At 36.8% G+C, this 24,290-nt stretch overlaps 1 pseudogene; it reads right to left on the reverse strand.

Moving 5' to 3' along the window:
* Positions 1–438: 438 nt before the first annotated feature.
* LOC133680083 (uncharacterized) overlaps positions 439–24,290 on the reverse strand; it is a 53,105-nt pseudogene continuing 29,253 nt past the window's right edge.

Below are 24,290 nucleotides of genomic sequence, written 5' to 3' on the forward strand. Positions count from 1 at the left end.
ATTCTCCTAATTAAGTAAGGAAGTTGGTCATATCTTATTCCTAAATAGGAGAGGACTATTTAATGCTTTTCCTAACATAGAAAGGAAAGTAATTAAATCAGCAACAAATAAGGAAATTTGTTTTCTTATTTGTCCAAGTTAAACAAGGAAATCCAAGTTAATCAAGGACATCAAATGAAAGGGGGCAGCAACACAAATTTTCCAAATCAGATTTTTCCTAGTTTATTTAAGACTTCTTAAAGGTGACAAATTTGATTCTAGCATATTTAGGATGATAATTTTTGGATTTTTATTATTTTCTTCTTAGTTTTTGGGTTATTATAACTTATCATGAACATATTTCTAAACCCATCATGAATCGTCTTCCGATCAAACTGCCATAGACGCCCCAAAAATAAGTAACTAGCATGCATTTAGACTACATCACACATAACCTAGTCAGAATACTTGCTTAGAAACCTTCATTTCACCACACTCATTCAACCATTGCAATATATAAGACCTAGGATGCTTAATACAACTCAGATTCAATTTCTTCACAAGAGTATCACTAGCTACATTAGCACAACTACCTCCATCGATAATCATGCTACATACCTTGTTTTGGATGTGACATCGAGTGTGAAATATGTTTTCCCTTTGATGATCTACATCATCTTCTTTGATTTGCATTTCAGCGCATGCCTTATAACCAAAGCCTCCCCCTCAACAGGATATGTAATCTCCTCATCACTACAATCCACCAAAGGTGGCATCTCTTCTGATATGATCCTGACAAGGTCAAATTCGGATTTTGATGTAAAATATGCAACTATCCAGTCATAATTCTCAATCTGACAATTGGATCGGGCTGCAATTTTACATGAAGTCTATTGACATGTTGTCCTACTTTAGGTTAAAATTTCAGATCAATCAAAGTTTAGGAAGGCATCGCAATACGGGTCAACAGAGGTTGTACGAATTTTGTTATTTATTTCCTTTTGACTTGTGGACTTCCTATTTGGCTATGATTCTTTTCCTACAAAGATATGGCAGCTTGTTTTAGGAATCTCCTAGCTCTATAAGGATCTTTAATGGGCTGCAATATAGTTTCCAAGTGTGGTAAAAATTCATAAATGTTTCAAAATCCTTTTCTTACAAGGATTTTCTTATTCATCCTAGCTACAACAAGAAAAGAAAGTCATCATTTTATTCTCCTAATTAAGTAAGGAAGTTGGCCAAATCTTATTCCTAAAGAGGGGAGGAGTATTTAATAATTTCCTTAACTTAGGAAGGAAAGTAATTAAATTAGCAACAAAGAAGGAAATTTGTTTTCTTATTTGTCCAAGTTAAATAAGGAAATCCAAGTTAATCAAGGACATCAAATGGGGAAGCAACATAAATTTTTCAAATAAGATTTCTCCTAGTTTATTTAGGACTTCTTAGGGGTGACAAACCTGATTCTAGCATACTTAGGATGATAATTTTTAGATTTTTATTATTTTCTTCTTAGTCTTTGAGTTATTATTACTTATTTGGATCAATTGTAACTGGGTTTCATATAAGTCCACCTAAGAGGGGTCCATTAGGGTTTATTTAAGTCTAGAGTGAGCATAAATAAAGGCATAACCAAACATGTAAAGTTAGACAATTTATATTAATAAAACTTCTTGTTTGCTGCACTTCGTGTGTGTGTGTGTGTGTGTGTGTGTTTGTGAGATAATCTCCCTTCCGTGGTTCCTAATGAACTGAAAAACGACTTATTGAAGAACAACTTTTTTCGTGGCGTCATCCTTATACTCGTTCATGAATCAATATTTGTTGAGTGGGGGTTTTCGTTTCCAATAGTCCTGGTACCTGTACAAGTTATCTTTGTGTCACACTCCTATCAAACCTGATTTACTTGGCTTTTCCAGAAATTGGTGTCTTTGCATGTGAGTTACGTGACCACGTGATCACGATGTTTGTTTCATCTTCACTTTCAGATTTGTCACTTTCATATTCAACCTCCCAATTGTCTCTTGGAAGCATAACTCTTCAGTTTGGACACTAGGATGCAATGTGCCCTTCCCTAAACACTTAAAACATTTAATATCTCAATCAGGAGTAGGTTGAGATTCATATTTACTTTTCCCATTTGTATGAGATACCGTTTTGGCATTAGGTGGTTTAGCCTTTCGGCCTTACTGTCAATGCTTGCTTTCGGTTTAGCCCAACCTTCCTCACGTCTTGGGTGCGCAACCAGCCTCGTTACCATGTTTCTCCACCCTATCAAGTCTGTCACACACATTTCCCATCACAAAATTCATCCTCTCCATCATCGGCGTCATGGCTTGCATTTGGAACTTAAGTTCTCTCTTAGGATGGGGTAGTGTGTTGTTTTGATCTGACATGATAGTGCCTGCAAAAATTTGTTAGTGGTAAAAATAATATCCTCATGTCAATGAGAAGTGCTTGTCAATGAGAAGTGGAATCTGAACTTCCCATTATCGGAAGCGAGATTTTTGCCTTCAGGTATGTCAGACCATTCTCCAATGGTGGTAAAGGTTATTGGCAATGATCAGAACATAAAGAAACCATAAGGTAAAATTTCAGATATAGTGCGATATCAGCCCAAATAGACTGAATATAAAATTTTGAGCAATTTACCATAAGGTAAAATTTTGAGCAATTTACCATAAGGTTTGATATGCTGACGCAAAAACATTATGAATCAGACTTGTTTAGACCCGAAATTGAAAACCAAAGAAAAAAAATATCAAATTGACCCCAAAATAAATATGTGGAGCAATAAGGACCCTAGTAATCAAAGTATAAATTCCAAGTTGATTTAATCTAATTTTTCCTTGTTTAGTTTTCTATGATAGAAACTAATAAACATCTTTTTGAATAATTTTGTTTTTTTTTATTTTTTTATGCTACTGAATGAAATAACAAATAAATTGGACACTAAGGAAAAAAACTTTTTTGTGGAAACAACAAGAAACAAAAATTTCAAAAGGAAATAACCTGATTTAATGGACCCAAGCTCTAATATCAAATGATGCGAATCTCATGATCACATGATCACGACATTCACACGCAAAGACACCAATTCCTAGAAAGCTAAGTAAATCAGGTTTGATAGGAGTTTGATATAAAGACAACTTGTACCTAGACACCAGCACTATTGGAAATGGAAAACCACCACCCAACGAATATTGATTCGCGAACGAGAAGTATAAGCTTGATGCCACGAAGCCAGTTGTTCTTCGATAAGCCATTTTCAGTTCTTGGGAAAGGGAGATTATCCCACCAACACACAACAAGTGCGGCAAACAAGCAGTTTTATTAATCTGAATGTCGTACCCTTACATGTTTTGTTATGCCTTTATTTATACTAACTCTAGTGTTAAAGAAACCATAATGGACCCCTATTAGGTGGCCTTATATAAAGCCTAATTACAATTAACCCAAGTAAGTAATAATAACCCAAAGATTAAGAAGAAAAGAATAAAAATCTGAAAATTACCATTCTAAATATGCTAGAATTGATTCAAGGCTTATTTATAGCCCTTCCATGCAGCCCTTTAATCCTACAAACAAAAGGAAAAGATAGCCACCCATGTTGTTTCGAAGTTGTAGAAGGATTCTTTTGTTTCCTTTGCTGTCCTCACCTTATGGCCCAAATAAGGTTGTGTTGGACCCCTCTTGCAGATGGATAAGATGTACTAGGGTCTCCTCTTGATACTCTAATGGACCTTTCAATTTTGACTTGGTTGAAACATTCAAAACCAATGCATTCAATGCCTCTGTCAATACCTTTGTCTTGGACCGAGTCATTGGACCATTTGGAACATGTAATGAGTCCTTGCTGGTGTTTCTAGGCTAGTTCACATCATCCCCTTTCTCCTCGAAAGGATTCGACCTCGAATCAAAATGTGTGTCAAACAACGTAAGATCAACAACATTAAAGGTAGCACTAACACCATACTCACCTAGAAGGTTAATTTTGTATGCGTTGTCATTGATTGTCTCTAAAACCTGAAATGGACCATTACCACTAGGCTGTAATTTTGATTTCCTTTAGTTAGAAAATCGTTCCTTATGTATGTGCACCCAAACCCAATCACTAGGTTGGAAAACAACCAGTTTACGTCCCTTATTTGCTTTAGAAGCGTGAAGTCTGTTCTTTTTCTCTATTTGCAATCAAACTCCCTCATGGAGTTGTCTCACCATCTTTGCCTTCTTTCCACCATCTAAACTTACATTTTCTTCAAAAGGCAAAGGAATTAAGTCCATAGGAGTCAGTGGATTAAAACCATAAACAATTTCAAATTGAGAAAAACCAGTGGTCGAATGCACAGTTCTGTTATAAGCAAACTCAACAAAAGGCAAACATTCTCCCCAACTCTTTAAATTCTTTTAAATTATTGCACGCAAAAGTTGGGATAATGTTCTATTCACTACCTCAGTTTGTCCATCTGTTTGTCATGTTGTAAAAAATAAGAGTTTAGTTCCCAACTTTCCCCATAAGGTCTTCCAAAAGTAGCTAAGGAACTTTAATATCATGACACTATACTCTTAGGAATGCCATGCAAACATACAGTCTCCCTAAAAAAAAAGTCTGTGATATGAGATGTATCATTCGTTTTATTGCATGCAATGAAATGCGTCATTTTAGAAAACCTATCAACCACAACAAAAATAGAGTCTCTACCTTTCTTTGACCTAGGTAAACCTAAAACAAAGTCCTTAGAGATATCTACCCAAGGTTCGGTAGGCACAGGTAATGGTGTATGTAGTCCATGCGATTGTACTCTAGATTTTGCCTTTCTACAAGCAATGCACTGTTCACAAATTCATTGCACATCTCTTTTCATCTTTGGCCAATAAAAATGCTCATACAATACATCCAAGGTTTTCGCAACCCCAAAGTGACCTATTAAACCACCCCCATGTGCTTCATGAACAAGCAATTCACGCAAAGAACTAGCAGGAACACAATCTATTCTCTTTGAACAAATAACCATCAATCAAATAAAACTTACCAAAAGCCGAATGTCCACATGCATTATAAATCTTGGCAAAGTCAGAATCATTATCATACAATTCCTTCACATAGTCAAAGCCTAGCAATCTAGTATTCATTGTGTGTAAAAGAACATACCTGCGCGAAAATGCATCAGCTACGATGTTCTCTTTGACTTGCTTATACTTCACGTAAGGAAAAGTTTCAATGAATTCAACCCATTTTGCATGCCTCCTATTCAACTTACCTTGTCCTTTCAGATGTTTTAAGGACTTATGATCCGAATGGATTCTGAACTCTTTTGGCCACAAGTAATGTTGCCATGTCTCAAGGGCTCTTACCAATGGATAGAGTTGTTTGTCATAAGAGGGATAGTTCAAGGTCGCTCCACTTCTCACTAAAATATGCAATAGGTCTCCGATCCTACATCAAAATAGCACTTATTCCCATTCCAATGCATCACATTCTATTTCAAATGTTGGCCTATGGCTCGCAATTGGAAAGCTACGTTAGCGTTTTGTGTAACTGATTCGTTGTTTTCAGACATTCTTTGAATCTGTAAAATTTGGTTAGTAGCACAAAATATATCCTCACACCTCTCGTGTATCACACAAAAAAAAGTCAAGACTTTTCACTCTAATAAGCATACTATGCCTTTTACCTCACAACTTGCTTTCTTTTGGTTCTTTAGGAACTGAAATCAACAAATCAAAGTCAGTAACCTTCGCAATGCACTCTAATTATAATTTTCAGACTCAAGAATCAATAAATATACTAAAAACAAAGTAAAACAAAACTACGATTACGATTTTGCGAGTAGCAGTGTAAATTCGTACGAATTGTGGATGGAACGAAGACTCGAAATAAAACAGAAGCGAATATTAGCAAAAACAGTTACTTGACTCCTAGGTAACCCAAATATAATAGAAACAGAAAGTTTTGGACACAACTAAACAGTAAGGATCAAATTTTGAAACTTGACGCAAATCTAACCTGTTACGCAATTTTTACGTAACAGAATTGTAACCCAGACCAAACGATCTTAAAATGACCTCAAATTCAATATTTAGTATTATAATACTAAAACAACCAACAAAAATCAATTTATAGGTCATTCTTTTATGTCTAGGTACCAAAACTCCTTGTATGATCAGTTTGTGGCAGAATTGAACTCCCAATTAAAACCTCCAGAAGCCGATATCAAACAAGCCTAAATTTATTATATGGTGCGATCGCATCCCCAATACACAAAATTTGAAGTTTCAATTTATTCTAAGGTGTTTTGCTTATGGTTGACAAATAGTAGTGTTTCTGCGGGAGAATGAAGCCTCGAATGAATTTCTGAATAAGCCCAAATTTGACATATGATGTGATCTCATCCCCAATAGACTGAATATGAAGTTTCAATTGATTCTGAGGTGGTTTGCTTATGGTTCACAAAGAGTAGTGTTTTTGTGGCAGAATTGAGCCTCGAATCAAAACCTCAAGCAAACAATATCAGAATAAGCCCAAATTTGACATATGATTCTAGCTCACCTCCAATAGACTGAATATGAAGTTTCAATTGATTTCTAGGTGGTTTGCTTATGGTTCACAAAGAGTAGTGTTTTTGCGGCAGAATTGAGCCTCGAATTAAAACCTCAATCAAACAGTATCAAAATAAGCCCAAATGATGCGATCTCACCCCCAATAGACTGAATATGAAGTTGTTTGCTTATGGTTCACCAAGAGTTGTGTTTCTGTGGCAAGAATTAAATGATCTTTGAAATTTCAACTAATCCCTATCTCTCTTTCTTTTTAATATACTTTTATGATTAGAGACAGTAACGAGAAGAAATATAACCTTTTTTTTTGCTTAGATGACGCAGACACGAAGAACAAGAAGATGGACGCAAACACGGAAAAACTTAAAGGAACACTAAAAAAGACAAAAACAACAGAAGGATATGACTTTGTTTCGGAGCCTAGCTCTGATACCAACTGATGCGAACCTCGTGATCACATGGTCATGCAACCCACAGTCAAGATTGAGATCTGATCCCGGAAAGTTGAAATAGATTTGATAGGAGTGTGACACAATGGAAACCTGACCCAAGGCACCAACACTATTAGATTGAGTAGAATGACGCCACGAAGCTAGTTAATCTTCGATAAGTCAGATTCAGTTCATTCAAAAACTGAAGAATGCAAGAATCACTCTCACACGTTAAAACTAAAAAATTCAGAAGTAAGTATCATCCAAGCTGCCAAAATTTTGGCTTACATGAGTTTAAATAGTTCTTGCCAAGTTAACCCTAATGGACCCTTTATGTGGACTTAAATGAGGTCCACTCAAAACTGACCCAAAACCCTAAACTGAAAAGCCCATAACTTAATCCAAACAAGCCTTAGATCCTAACTGAAAACAAAGTATTAATTAAGCCCAAATAAGCCTTGGGTTGTAGCAAACAAAATAAAACAAAGCCCATAATATTAAATCCATGTTCTGTCATGAGAAGAAGTGAAGGGAAGTAAAATATTATAGAACCGATTCAAGGCTTATTTATAGCCTTCCATGCAGCCCCTTAATCCTACAAACAAAAGGAAAAGATAGCCACCCATGTTGTTTCCAATTTGTAGAAGGATTCTTTTGTTGCCTTTATTGTCCTCACCTCATGGCCCAAATAAGGTTGTGTTGGACCCCTCTTGCACATGGATAAGATGTACTAGGATCTCCTCTTGATACTCTAATGGACCTTTTAATTCTAACTTGGTTGAAACATTCAAAACCAATGCATTCAATACCTCTTTCAATGCCTTTGTCTTGGACCGAGTCATTGGACCATTTGGAACATGTAATGGGTCCTTGCTGGTGTTTCTGGGCTGGTCCACATCAACAATCATCGCCAACAACTTTGGATGAAAGTTGCAGCCGTTCTATTTTGTATATCATCATTGCTGCCTTTTTTCTCCTCTCTTTCTGAAGCTTGCTGGGCATTGATTGCTGCCGTTAACACATCAAGTTCTTGCTTCATCTCCCCTAGAATACGAGAGAGACTCTTAGATTCTTTTTTTAGAACACTAATCTCTTTATTTCTCTCCCTTTAATACCATCTCTCCTTTTGAATCTGCCTTTTCTTTTGCCATAGCACCTCATCAAAATACATGAAATCCCTTCAATTTTTAGGCTGCCGAAAACCTTCCCGATAGCCTGTGGTCTCATCCTGAAAACCACCATCACCAATATCATCAACGTTCTCCTTAAAATCCGCATAATCAGCCCTTCTTAAAAATTATGTTGCAGCGCATTAAAGATCCTTGCAGAATTAGAAAATTTCTAAAACAAATTGCCACATCCTTGTAGAAAAAAACTCTTGCCAAATAGAAAGTCCACAAGTCAAAAGAAAGTTAATAACAAATTGCATACAACTTATTCTAACCTATATTGCAAGTCTATTCTGAACTCTAATTCACTTGAATGTTTACCCCAATATAGAAATACAACTTTGGAATCTTTTAGTAAAGTTTTAGTTCAATTGGTTTGATTTGGAATTATGCTCAATAACATAAAACTAGACAGTAGGAAATTTTACGCTAAAATTTGAATTTGACCTTACTTGGATCATATCATTTTGTCTCCTCGGGATTACTTCTATAGCCAGAATTGATGGGAATTTTTTTTTAATTCATTAAGTTCTCGATACTTCCCATAATAACATTCCTTGAATCGGTAATTAGGTTCCTTTTCTTATCATGGCACTATACTGATATAATTTTTGTAAATCAACATTCTTATAAAACGAATACTCAAGACACATGCTGATAATATTATATTTTCATACTCATACATTTGCATTACATTAAATTGACATACTCATAAATTCGCATTCTTGTTTTACTCTTGTTATCATTACGAGTTTATACAAGAGTGTTGAACAACAAATTACATAATTAGTACTTTCGTTCATATAATCCTCATGTGATTTCACAACACAACATTCTCATAAGAGAGGATACCACATACATATATTTATAACATCGTATCTACGTATTCACACATCTACATCCGTGTTTCATTACAATATTCATTACAAGTCTTTACAAAAATTGTTTGTTCATACAAAATACATAATAACATAGTATGATGGTATAAGGTTCGTCACAAAATATGTAGACCTATGGAGGGGGGGTTTTCCTACGCACCTTGATTGTGTGATGTCCCTGTTACAAGAGCAAAATAAATACAAGACCATTAATATGTTTTTATCCACCGTGTTCTAACCCAATCATTTATCTCAGATGTCATTAACCCTTGCCAATCCCAAAACATCCACTCAGCCAACCATCTCCAATGTCATTAGCAATAACTAATCATGATATACACACCCGTTCATCCATCTCGAATGCTATTAGTTGTATATAATCACAATGTACACACCTGATCATCCATCTCGAATGCCATTAGTGATATGATTCTGGAAAGGTCAAATTCAGATTTTGATGTCAAAATTGATGCAAACCTCGTAATCACGTGGTCACACAACCCACACACAAAGACACCAATTCCTGGAAAGCCAAGTAAATCAGGTTTGATAGGAGTGTGACACAAAGATAACTTGTACCTAGGCACCAGCACCATTGGAAACAGAAACCTCCACCTAACGAATATTGATTCGCGAACAAGAAGTATAATGATGACGCCACGAAGACAGTTCTTCTTCGATACTTCGTTTTCAATTCTTTAGAGAACCATGGAAGGGAGATTATCTCACCAACACTCACACAAAGTGCGGCAAACAAGAAGTTTTATTAATTTGAGTTGTCTAACCTTACATGTCTGCTTTTGCCCTTATTTATAGTGACACCAAACTAAAATAAACCCTAATGGACCTCTTATGTGGACTTATATGATGCCCATTTACAATTAAACCCAAATAATATAAATAAACCCTAAACTAAAAAAAAATAGTAACAATATGCTAAATATGCTAGCATCTGATTTGTCACCATTAAGAAGTCCCAAATAGACTAGGAAATATGATATGAAGGTAGAATTTGTTCTGAAGTCTTCTTTCCTTTTTGTAGTTAGGATTAATAAGGAATCCTTGTAAGAAAAGGATTCTGAAATAATTATAAATCCTTGCCACACTTAAAAACTATGTTGCAGCCCATTAAAGATCTTTGGAGAATTAGGAGATTCCCAAATAAGCTGCCACATCCTTTTAGAAAAAGAATCCTAGCCAAATAGGAAGTCCACAAGTCAAAAGGAATTAAATAACAAAATTCGTACAGCCTCTGTTGACCCGTGATTCGATACCTTTTCAAACTCCGATTGACATTTTAACCCAAGGTAGGAAAACATGTTAGAAGACTCCACATAAAATTGCAGCGCGATCCAACGGTCGGATTGAGAATTATAACTATTGCTGTAAAACTGGATAGTTGCACTTTTTAAGTCAAAATCCGAATTTGACCTTTTCTGGATCGTATAAAAAATGAATCTATCCAGTTTTACGGCAACAATTATAATTCTCAATCCGACCGTTGGATCAGGCTGAAAATTTACATGGAGTCTCCTGACATGGTGTCCATTAAAATCTGAATTTGATATTTCCTGAATCGTATCACCTACCATCAATCTCGGATGCTAGTAGCCGAGGCTAATCATCAAACATAACTCGACCATCCATTTAGGATGTCATTAACCGAAGCTAATCATCAAACACAGCCCAACCATCCGTCTAGAATGCCATTGGGTGAAGCTAATCAACAACTCAATCAACATTTCCTAGTCGGTTTAACATCAATCAACATTTCATAGTTAGTTTAACCTTCATCAACAACTCAATCATCATTTCATAGTCGGTTTAACATTTATCAACGACTCAATCAACATTTCATAGTCGGTTTAACCTTCATCAACGACTCAATCATCATTTCATAGTCAGTTTAACATTCATCAACATCTCAATCAACATTTCATAGTCGGTTTAACATTCATCAACGACTCAATCAACATTTCATAGTCGGTTTAACCTTCATCAATAAGTCAATCGTCATTTCATAGTCGGTTTAACATTCACCGCAACGCAATAATATATCATCCATAAATAAAATCATTTCAGAATTTTAATATTATACAAGAAAAAGGTGAAAACCCACCTATTTGTTCCCCCCGTGTGGTGTCCTTGCCTGGTCGAAGGTTCGATCTCAGTTGCACCACCTAACACATTAATGGTCACAAATAAACACATTTGCATTCGATAATCACATAACTCATCACTATACATATTTCAAGAATACATAAGTTTTCATTCAAGTGTTCCATATATTACACAATCATACAATGAAATCATTACAAGCATTTAAGTCAATTATGATATGGAAGTCTACCGTAGAACGTCGGCAGTGAAAGCTAGTTCACTAGTGGCATAAAATTTGATAGGGCAAGTTGGTTCTCTGGTGGCACAAGATTTGATAACGAAAACTGATTCACTCGCGACACAGGATTCGATAGGGAAAACTAATTCGCTGGTCCCACAGGATTCGACAGCGAAACTGATTTGCTGGCGACCAACACAACACATTTCTACAGCTGATGCTGGAATCATCAACGCACACAACCTACTTCTGACTCAAGAATTGTTGATGAAACCTGATAATATGATCCAGGAAAGGTCAAATTCGGATTTTGACGTAAAAAGTGCAACTATCCAGTTTTACGGCAACAATCATAATTCTCAATTCAACTGTTAGATCAGGCTGAAATTTTACGTGGAGTCTTCTTACATGTTTTACTATTTGGGTTAAAATTTCAGGTCAACCGGAGTTCAGGAAGGCATCTCAATACGGGTCAACAAAAGCTGTACAAATTTTGTTATTTACTTCCTTTTGACTTGTGGACTTCCTATTTGGCTAGGATTCTTTTTCTAAAAGGATGCGACAGGTTATTTGGGAATCTCCTAATTCTCCAAAGATCTTTAATGGGCTGGAACATAGTTTCCATGAGTGTCAGGGATTCATAAATGTTTCGAATCCTTTTCTTACAAGGATTCCTTATTCATCCTAGCTACCAAAAGGAAAGAAGACTTCAGAAGAAATTCTACCTTCAGATCAGATTTTCTAGTCTATTTGGAACATCTTAATGGTGATAAATCTGATTCTGGCATGTTTAGGATATTAATTTCAGATTTATTATTGTTACTATTATTTTCTTCTTAGTTTAAGGTTTATTTATATTCTTTAGGTTTACTTGTAAGTGGGCATCATATAAGTCCACATAAGGGGTCCATTAGGGTTTATTTTAGTTTGGAGTCACTATAAATAAGGGCATAAGCAGACATGTAAGGCTAGACAATTCAGATTAATAAAACTTCTTGTTTGCCGCACTTTGTGTGTGTGTGTTGGTGATATAATCTCCCTTCCATGGTTCTCTAAAGAATTGAAAAACGACTTATCGAAGAACAACTGTCTTGGTGGCGTCATCCTTATACTTCTCATTCGCGAATCAATATTCGTTGGGTGGGGGTTTTCCATTTCCAATAATGCTGGTGCCTAGGTACAAGTTATCTTTGTGTCACACTCCTATCAAACCTAATTTACTTGGCTTTTTGGGAATTGATGTCTTTGCGTGTGGGTTGCGTGACCATGTGACCACGAGATTCGCATCATTTGGTATCAGAGCTTGGCTCTCTTAATCAGGTTATATCCTTCTGAAAATTTTCATTTCTTATTGTTTCCACAAAAATTCCTTAGTGTCCAATTTCTTCTTCTTCTGAAAATTTTCATTTCTCATTTGGTTCCTGACTAAAATATATCAGTGGCATAAAGAGAAAAAAATATAAAATAAAAAAAAAGTCGTTAAAAAAGGCATTGATTTGTTTCTGCCACAGAAAACTAAACAAAGGAAAATTTGATCAAATCAACTTGGAATGAGCTCAAATTTGATTCTCTTATTACTGGGACTCTAATCGCACCAGATATTAATTTTGGGGTCAATTGGATATCGTTTGATATGGTTTCAAATTCGGGTCTAATTAGGTCTGATTCATAACGAATTTTGCGTTAGTATATCAAACCTTATCGTAAATTGATCAAATTTTGTATTCTATCTATTTGGGTTGATATCGCACTATATCTTAAATTTTAACTCAATTGGACATCATTTAATTTAGGTTCCAGATTTCAACTTAACTCATTGTAAACGAGTTTGTTTTGCGTCAACTTTTAAAATTTAGATTCTTTCTGTTGTTTTCATTTCTTGCAGTTTATTTTCATCATATCCAACATATTTGGGTGTTGTTTCAATGTTTTTCATATTTTGTTTCTGTTTTTTTTTCAAGTCTTTAGTTTCGTTCATATTTCGGATAGACTCGCTTGCTACTCGCGAGACTATCATCGCAGTTTTGTTTTGCTTGTTTTCTGGTTTTTATTGCTTCTTGAGTCATATATATTTGGATTGTGCTGCCAAGTTGGTTTTATTTGGTGTTGGTTTTAGTTTCGCAAGAACAACAAGAAGGTGAGATGAGAGGTGTTAGATTGTGAGGATATTGAGAGTGTTTGAGCGAAACACGGGCGATGTAAGGTTTTTTTTTCCACTAACCAATTTTTGCAGGTATCATCATGTCAGTTCAAAACAACACACCACCCCCTCCCGATGTAGAACTTCAATTCCAAATGCAAGCCATGACGAAGATGATGGAAAGCATGAATTTCATGATGGGGAACGTGTGTGACAGGCTTGAGAAGGAAAACATGGAAACATGGCTGGAACATGTACCCAAGATGTGAGAAAGGTTGGGGCTGAACTAAAATTAAACAATGGCAGTGGGGCTGAAAGGCCAAGGTGGACTGATTATGAGGACGACATTGATGATATTGGTGATGGTGGTTTTAAGGGTGAGACCATAGGCTATCGGGAAGGTTTTCGGTAGCCTAGAAACCGAAGTGATTTCATGTATTTTGATGAGGTGTTATGGCAAAAGAAAAGGCAGATTCAAAAGGAGAGGTGGTATCAAAGGGAGCGAAATAAAGAGATTAGTGTTCTAAAAACAGAATCCAAGAGTCTATCGCGTATTCTAGGGGAGATGAAGCAAGAACTTGATGTGTTAACGGCAACAATCAATGCCCAACAAGCTTCAGCAAGAGTGGAGAAAAAAGGCTGCAATGATGATATACAAAATAGAATAGTTACTACTTTCATCCAAAGTTGTTGGCGACGATTGTTGGCAAGAAAAGAACTCCAAAGGCTTCAAAATGAGGCTAAGAAATTGTCCCTTCAACTTGTTGGTGATTCAAGGACGAATCATCTTGAAGAGAGAGGGAATGATACGATCCAGGAAAGGTCAAATTCGGATTTTGACGTAAAAAGTGCAACTATCCAGTTTTATGGCAACAGTCATAATTCTCAATCCGACCGTTGGATCGGGCTGCAATTGTACATGGAGTCTTCTTACATGTTTTCCTACCTTGGTTAAAATTTCAGATCAATTAGAGTTCAGAAGGCATCTCAATACGGGTCAACAGAGGCTGCACAAATTTTGCTTCCTTTTGACTTGTGGACTTCCTATTTGGCTAGGATTCTTTTCCTAAAAGGATGTGGCAGCTTATTTGGGAATCTCCTAATTCTCCAAAGATCTTTAAGGGGCTGGAATTCATATTATGTTCAGCCTTCACTAAGACCGACCCTCCATTGGGTTCAGGCCTTCCCAACCGTTCATGTTTCTTAAGTAGAGGTTCTGTGCAGGTGTTCTTTCACATTGTTTTTCATTTTAGGCAAATAAAAATGCTTATGCAACACTTTTAAAGTCTTATAACACTAAAATGCCCCATCAACCCGCCCATATATGCTTCACGTACAAGCAATTCACACAAAGAACTTAATGGAACACACAACGACTCTCTTTAAACAAATATCCATCAAGTCTATAGAACTTCTCAAAAGTTGAAGTTTCGCAAGAATTGTAAACATTAGCAAAATCACTATCATCCCTATACAATTCTTTTATGTGTTCAAATCGTAGAAATCTAGCATCTAAAGTAGATAAAAGAACATACATGCGTGAAAGTGCATCAGTCACAATGATTTTTTTTCCTTGTTTATACTTGATCACATACGGAAATGTTTCAATAAATTCAACCCATTTCGCATGTCTCCTACTCAACTTACCTTGCCCTTCAAGTGCTTCAATGATTCATGATTTGAATGTATCATAAATTCCTTGGGCCAAAGGTAATGCTGCCACTTCTCTAAAGTTGGCATATGTAGGGTAATTCAAGGTTGCCCCATTAAGTTTTTTGCTGAAATATGCAATGGAATTCATATTCTGCATTATCACAACTCCTATACCTATATCTGAAGCATCACATTCAACTTCAAAAGCTAAAAAGTCCGGCAAAGCTAAAACAGGCATCAAACAAAGTTTATCTTGTACCTCTTACACCCAAACAGGCGTATGATGATCAAATAAAGCTAAAAAGTGAGCATGAGGTGACGGGGAGAGAAAATCAAAGTGAGAAACAAGGGAGGGAGAAGACTCTCAGATTCAGCTAAAACCCAAAAACCACTACAACCTATTCAGCCACCCATCCAAACACAAACAAATATTTGGCCAACACTCCAAACAAATTAGACCATTCGACCACTACTCAAAAACACCCAAATCTGGTCAAGAGTCCGGTAAGACTAGAGGAGTGAAGAAAGTTAGGAAGGGTGATGAGAATTGTATGGAAAAACTAAAGAAACAACCCAATTTTTATGCTAGAGAGGGTGAGGTCAAATCTATATTTTCCACTAGCAAGCCAATGATTTTACTTGTGTACAAAGAGGCTTACTTTTAATACTAATGATGTTGATCATTTTGTGCCTAGTGTTGCTATTTCTTTGTTGTAGGAGTTTGATGATGTGTTCCCCAATGATACTCCTAACAGATTACCACCATGGAAAGGGATAAAGCATTAGATTGATTTCGTACCCGGAGCTTCAATTCCTAACCGACAACCCTTTAGAAGCAATCTGGAGGAGACGAAGGAGCTTCAAAGGCAAGTTGAAGAGCTGATGGAAAAGGGGTACATTCGTGATAGTATGAGCCCGTGTGCTATACCTGTGCTACTTGTGTGTAAGAAGGATGGAACATGGAGGATGTATGTTGATTGTCAAGCCATCAACAACATAACCGTAAAGTATATACATCCCATTCCTAGGTTTGATGAGATGTTAGATGAGTTCAAAATTGCCTTGTTGAAACACATTTGGAACCTGTGCAATGACTTAGATGGCTCAATCTGATCTACTTAGATCAGATCCAATCTGCTGCGAGGTGGGAATTCTAGACAATCAAGATGCCAGAGAATTGCTCTTGGGCTTGGGGAAAGATTCTAAAGCTCAGATCCTTAGCATGGCCGAAGATGAAGTACATCATAGGAGATGGCATAACAACCTTTCTATGGTTTGACAATTGGCATCCTCACAGCCCACTCACGAATTCTTACAATGAAATCGATGATTCAAGTATGGAAAAGAATGCGAAGGTGAATGTGTTGATTCATAACTTAGAATGGAAAATTCCTACCACCCAAGCTATTGGCTGGCACCCCATTGTAGAAGCTATTCCTTCTGATTCTAATCCTAAGATGGGGCAAAAGGATGAGATTGTTTGGTTGGATTCGCCAAATCACAGATTCTCGGTCAAAGTAGCTTGGGAGCGACTAAGAATTCATCATCAGATGGTTGCATGGCATGACATTGTTTGGTTCAAGAATGGTGTTCCTAGACATTCATTTCTTCTATGGATGGCTGTCCAACAAAAACTCACAACTCAAGATAGACTTCATCGGTTTGGTATATATGGTCCCTATAGATGCTCACTCTGTCTCCGCAACAATGAAGATCACAACCACTTGTTCTTTGAATGCTCCTATAAAGCGATCTGGTGGGATGTTTGTGATAGATGCGACATTCCAAGAATGACAAAAGGCTGGGATGAATGGATTCGATGGACCACTGTCACTTGGCATGGAAAAAGTTTCGCAACTACAGTGTATCATATCTTTGCAGAAATGTCTAGAACTTCGAATTTGGTCTTTGATCAAATTGAATGTATCATTCGCTATAAGCTTGATTTGATGAGGAACGTTCTACCAACAGATGAAAACAAAAGGATCCAAAGAGGTTAGAGGGTCAATAACATAGATTCTTAATTTGATATTTAGATGGTTGTATTGGTTCCCTAACGAATCTAGTTAGGTCTTCTTTTTTTTGTTCGGTGGCTAGCCTGTAGCCATCTGTTGTTTTATGTTTCTGTTCTCATTTTAAATCTGGGGTATGCCCCTTATAATCTTTGTATCTTCTTCTTTTAATACATACGTCAACTTACCAAAAAAAAAAAGAGATGTTAGATGAGTTACATAGATCCTGTATTTTCTCTAAAATTGACTTGAAAAGTGGGTACCATCACATTAGGATGAAAGAAGGTGATGAGAGGAAAACAACATTTAAGAGCACTTAAATTGTCCCACTTACAACAAAAAACTCTATGCATTGGTAAGAGCACTTGAGAGATGACAGCATTACTTGTGGCCAAAAGAGTTCGTAATCCATTCGGATCATAAAGTCCTTGAAACATTTGAAAGGACAGGTAAGTTGAATAGGAGACATGCAAAATAAGTTGAATTCATTAAAACTTTTCCTTTTGTAATTAAGTATAAGCAAAGCAAAGCAAAGAGAATACTAGATTGTTAGGCTTTGAATATGTGAAGGAATTGTATGATAATGATTTTGACTTTGCCAAAATTTATAATGCATGTAGACATTGGGCTTTATTTGATGGATGATTATTTGTTCAAAGAGAATAGATTGTGTGTTCTTGTTAGTTCTTTAACGAGTCACTTTGGGATTGCGAAAACTTTGGATGTATTGCATGATCATTTCTATTGGCCAAATATGAAAAAGGATGAATTTGTTGTAGAAAGGCAAAATCTAGAGTACAACCACATGGACTATATACACCATTGCATGTGCCTACTAAACCTTGGGTAGATATCTCTATGGATTTTGTTTTAAGTTTACCTAGGTCAAAGAAAGGTAGAGACTCTATTTTTGTTGTGGTTGATAGGTTTTCTAAAATGGTGCATTTCATTGCATGCTATAAAACATATGATGCATCTCATATCATAGACTTGTTCTTTAGGGAGATTGTACGCTTGCATGACATTCCTAGGAATATAGTGTCAGATCATGATGTCAAGTTCCTTGGCTACTGATACGGACCTCGTGATCACATGGTCACGCAATTCACACGCAAAGACACCAATTCCCGGAAACCAAAGTAAATCAGGTTTAATAGGAGTGTGATACAAAGATAACTTGTACCTGCCTACCAGCATTATTGGAAACGGAAAACCCCCACTCAATGAATATTGATTCGCGAACGAGAAGTATAAGGATGACGCCACGAAAATAGTTTGATGTGGATCAGCCCAACACCAAGCGTAATCATGCCAACGACCCATTGGAGGTGCCAATTGGGCCAATCACAAGAGTTAGGGCAAAGAAGCTTAAAGAAGCATTGAATGGGCTTGTTCAGAACTTATGGAGCAAGATGGACCTACAGGGGCTTGGGACATTTAAGGAGCATGATGGACAGCCTTTAATTCATCTAGTTTAGGTCCGAGAAGAGCCCAATTCGTGTGAAACAAGGGGTTGGCCATATCTTATTCCTAAAGAGGGGAGGACTATTTAATGCTTTTCCTAACATAGAAAAGAAAGTAATTAAATCAACAACAAAGGAGGAAATATGTTTTCATATTTGTCCAAGTTATACAAGGAAATCCAAGCTAATCAAGAACATCAAAGGAAAGGGGGCATCAACACAAATTTTTCAAATCAGAATTTTCCTAGTTTATGTAGGACTTTTTAAGGGTGACAAATCTGATTCTAGCATATTAAGGATGGTAATTTTCGGATTTTTATTATTTTTATTATTTTCTTCTTAGTTTTTGGGTTATTATTACTTATTTGGGTCACTTGTAAGTGGGCTTCATATAAGTCCACCTAAGGGGGTCCATTAGAGTTTCTTTAAGTCTAGAGTTAGTATAAATAAAGGCATAACCAAACATGTAAGGTTACACAATTTTCAAATGAATAAACTTCTTTGCTGCACTTGTTGTGTGTTGGTGGGATAATCTCCTTTCCTTGGTTCTCTAAAGAACTAAAAACGACTTATCGAAAAACAACTGGCTTCGTGGCGTCGTCCTTATACTTCTCGTTCGCGAATTAATATTCATTGGGTGGGGGTTTCTGTTTCCAATAGTGCTGGTGCCTAGGTACAAGTTATCTTTGTGTCACACTCCTATCAAACCTGATTTACTTGGCTTTTCGGGAATTGATGTCTTTGCATGTGGGTTGCGTGATCATGTGATCATGAGGTTCGCATCATTTGGTATCAGGGCTTGACTCCATTAATCAGGTTATATCCTTCTGAAATTTTTGTTTCTTGTTGATTCCGTAAAATAATTCTTTTTTTTTTCGTAAGTTGACGTATGTATTAAAAGAAGAAACAAATATTATAAGGGGCATACCCCAGATTTACAATGATAACATAAACATAAAACAACAGATGGCTACAGGCTAGCCACTGACCATAAAACTGAAACCTCACTAGATTCGTTAGGGATCCGTAAAATAATTCCTTAGTATCCAATTTCTTCTTCTCCTTGAATTTGCAGCATATAAAAAAAAATTGTTATTTCATTCTGTTATTATTCAAAATATATCAGTAGCATCAAAAACAAAAAAAAAAGAGAAAAGAGAAAGCAAAAAAACAAATCGTTCAAAAAAGACGTTTATTGGATTCTGCCATAGAAAACTAAAGAAGTGAGAATTGGATCAAATCAACTTGGAATTAGCTCAATTTGATAATCTAATTACTGAGCTCCTAATCGCACCACATATCAAATTTGGGGCCAATTGAATATCGTTTGCTTTGGGTTTCAAATTCAGGTCTAATGAGGTTTGATTCATAACGTTTTTGCATCAGTATATCAAACCTTATTGTAAATTGTTCAAACTTTATATTCTGTCTATTTGGGTTGATATCGCACTATATCTGAAATTGTAACTCAATTGGACATCATTTACTTTATGTTCTAGATTCGGACTTAACTCGTCGTAAACGAGTCTGTTTTGCGTCAACTTTTGAAATTCACTTGCTTTCTGTTGTTTTCATTTATTGCACTTTATTTTCATCATTTTGCATATTTTTTTGTTTCTGTTGGCGAGACTATAATCACAGTTTTGTTTTGCTTGTTTTCTAGTTTTTATTGCTTCTTGAGTCATATATATATATGGATTGCACTGCCAAGTTGTATCTATTTGGTGTTGGTTTCAGTTTCGCAAGAACCGCAAGAAGGTGAGACGAGAGGTGTGAGCGTGTGAGGATATTAAAAGTGTTTGAGCGAAACACGAGCGACGTGAGGATATTTTTTTTACCACTAATCAATTTTTACAGGTACTATCATGTCAGATCAAAACAATACACCACCCCATCCCGAGGGAGAACTTATGTTCCAAATGCAAGCCATGACGCAGATGATAGAGAGGATGAATTTTGTGATCGGAAATGTGTGCGATAGACTTGATAGGGTGGAGAAACGTGGTAACGAGGCTGGTACAAGCACCCAAAATGTGAAGAAGCTTGGGGCTGAACCGAAAGCAAACAGTGGTAGTAGGGTCGAAAGGCCAAGGTGGGCTGATTATAAGGATTTTGAGGAGGTCGTTGATGATATTGGTGATGGTGGTTTTGAGGATAAGGCCATAGGCCATCGGGAAGGTTTTCGGCAGCCTAGAAACCAAAGGGATTATGGCAATAGAACTAGGGGCCAATTTGGCCAAAGGGAAAATTTCTGTAGTGTTGGGGGACATGCTGATTTAGATGTTAATTTGGATGCTATCAAACTGAAAATACCTTCTTTCCAAGGTAAAAACGATCTCGAGACATTTAGAGTGGGAGAAAAAGGTGGATCGGATTTTTGATTGCCATAACTATTCGGAGGTGAAGAAAGTGAAATTAGTAGTCATTGAATTCACGGAATATGCACTGATTTGGTGGGATCATAATGTTATTAGTAGAAGGAGGAGTGGAGAGAGGCCGGTAGCGTCGTGGGAGGAGATGAAAGTGTTGATGAGAAGGCGATTTGTGCCTAACCACTGTAATAGAGATTTGTATCTGAAATTGCAGGGTTTGAATTAGGGTTCTAGGTCCGTGGATGAGTATTTCAAGGAGATGGAGATTGCCATGATTCGGGCCAATATGGTTGAGGATCGGGAAGCTACCATGGCTAGATTTCTAAATGGGCTGAATAGGGACATTGCTAATGTTGTAGAGTTACAACATTGTGTGGAATTGGAGGACATGATCCATATGGCAACGAAGGTGGATAGGCAAATCAATAGAAGGGGCAGTACACGTTTTCAGACCAATTCGGCTTCATCTTCCTCAATATGGAGGCCGCATTTGAAGAGAGAGGGGGCTGTCCAACCAAAGCCTTATGCAAAGGTCGAACCACCTAAGGCCAAAAAGGATACTCATACATATGGGAAAGGTAAATCTGAATCTCAAACTACTCATGATAGAGATATTAAATGCTTTAAGTGTTTAGAGAAGGGGCACATTGCATCTCAGTGTCCAAACCGAAGAGTTATGCTTGCAAGAGATAATGGGGAGGTTGAAGCTAAAAGTGACAAATCTGAAAGTGAAGAGATGCCACCTTTTGATGGATAGTGATGAGGAGATTGCATATCCTGTTGAGGGAGAGGCCTTGGTTATAAGGCGTGCGCTGAACATGCAAATCAAAGAAGATGATGTAGATCAGCAACGGGAAAATATATTTCACACTCGATGTCACATCTAAAACAAGGTATGTAGCATGATAATTGATGGAGGTAGTTGTGCTAATGTTGCTAGTGATACCTTTGTGAAGAAATTGAATCTGAGTTGTATTAAGCATCCTAGGCCTTATAGATCGCAATGGTTGAATAAATGTGGTGAAGTGAGGGTTACTAAGCAGGTTTTGATTACATTTGTTATTGGAAAGTATTCTGATGAGATTTTGTGTGATGTATGCATTCACTTACTTTTGGGGCGTCCATGGCAGTTTGATCGGAAAGCAATTCATGATGGGTTTAGAAATAGGTTCACTATTGTAAAGGATGGTAAAACCATCATTCTTTGTACCTATTTCTCCAAAAAAAGTGTATGATGATCAAATGAAATTAAAAAAAGAATGTGAGGATGGGAAGAGTGAAAATTCACGTGAGGACAATGGTGAGAGAAAACCATCAGATTTGGCTAAACCTAAATCATTAATTAAACCGGTTGAGAGTGGAGGTAAAAACCAAGGAGTGAAGAAAGTAAGCTCATGTGATGATAGTAGTGTGGAAAAATTAAAGAAACAACCTAATTTTTATGCAAAAGGATCTCAAATCAGATCTGCATTTTTCACTAAATAAGGAGGCTTATTTTAACACTAACGATCTTGATCCTGCTATTCCTAGTGTGGCTGTTTCTTTGATGCAGGAGTTTGATGGTGTATTCCCTGAAGACATCCCTAATGGATTACCACCATTAAGGGGGATTGAACATCAAACTGACCTTGTGCCCGGAGCTTTGATTCCTAACCGTCCAGCCAATAGAAGCAACCCTGAGGAGACAAAGGAGCTTCAAAGGCAAGTAGATGAGTTGATGATAAAGGGGTACATTCATGAGAGTATGAGTCCTTGTGTTGTGCCAGAAGTAGATGAGTTGATGATGAAGGGGTACATTCATGAGAGTATGAGTCCTTGTGCTGTGCCAGTTCTACTTTTGCCTAAAAAGGATGGAACATGGAGGATGTGTGTTGATTGTCGTTCCATCAATAACATAACGGTAAAGTGTCGACATCCTATTCCTAGGCTTGATGACATGCTAGATGAGTTACATGGATCATGTATTTTCTCTAAGATTGACCTAAAAAGTGGGTACCATCAGATTAGGATGAAAGAGGGTGATGGGTGGAAAACTGCATTTAAGACTAAGCATGGTTTGTATGAATGGTTAGTCATGCCGTTTGGACTTACAAATGCGCCTAGCATGTTTATGCGTTTAATGAATCATGTATTGCGTGCGTTTATAGGTAAGTTTATTGTTGTGTATTTTGATGACATTTTGATCTATAACAAGAACTTAAATGAGCATCTTGATCATTTGCATAATGTACTTAGTGTGTTGCGTAGTGAGCAATTATATGCTAATCTTAAGAAGTGTACCTTTTGTATGGAAAAAATTGTGTTTCTTGGCTATGTCGTAACTGCACAGGGTATCGAGATGGACAAGGATGAAGTTAAGGCCATCCGGGATTAACCTACACCAAAATCGGTAAGTGAGGTAAGAAGTTTTCATGGACTTGCTAGTTTTTATAGAAGGTTTGTGAAGGATTTTAGTACTATTAATGCACCTTTAACTAAAATTGTGAAAAAGTCTGTTGGATTCAAATGGAATGATGAACAGGATAAGGCTTTTAATTTGTTGAAAGATAAACTTTGTTTGGCGCCTGTTTTAGCTTTGCCAGACTTTACGAGAGCTTTTGAAGTTAAATGTGATGCGTCAGGTATTGTTGGTATAGGAGCTGTGTTAATGCAGGATAAGAGGCCCATTGCGTATTTCAGCGAAAAACTTAATGGGGTAGCGTTGAATTACCCTACATATGACAAGGAGCTCTATGCCTTGGTAAGAACTCTAGAGACGTGGCAGCATTACCTGTGGCCCCAGGAGTTTGTGATACATTCTGATCATGAATCATTGAAGCACTTGAAAGGGCAAGGTAAGTTGAGTAGGAGACATGCCAAATGGATGGAATTTATTGAAACCTTTCCGTATGTGATCAAGTATAAGCAAGGAAAAGAAAACATTGTGGCTGATACACTTTCACGTATGTATGTTCTTTTATCTACTTTGGATGCTACATTTCTAGGATTTGAACACATAAAAGAATTGTACAAGGATGATAGTGATTTTGCTAATGTTTACAATGCTTGCGAAACTTCGGCTTTTGGAAAGTTTTATAGTCTTGGTGGATATTTGTTTAAAGAGAGTCGATTGTGTGTTCCATTAAGTTCTATGCTTGAATTGCTTGTACGTGAAGCACATGGGGGCGGGTTGATGGGGTATTTTGGTGTTGTTAAGACTTTGGATGTGTTGCATGAGCATTTTTATTGGCCTAAAATGAAAAAAGATGTGCAACGCATATGTGATAAATGCATAACTTGTAAGAAAGCAAAGTCTAGGAC

Source organism: Populus nigra, chromosome 19 (genome assembly GCF_951802175.1).
Source record: "Populus nigra chromosome 19, ddPopNigr1.1, whole genome shotgun sequence".
Taxonomy (NCBI): Eukaryota; Viridiplantae; Streptophyta; class Magnoliopsida; order Malpighiales; family Salicaceae; genus Populus; species Populus nigra.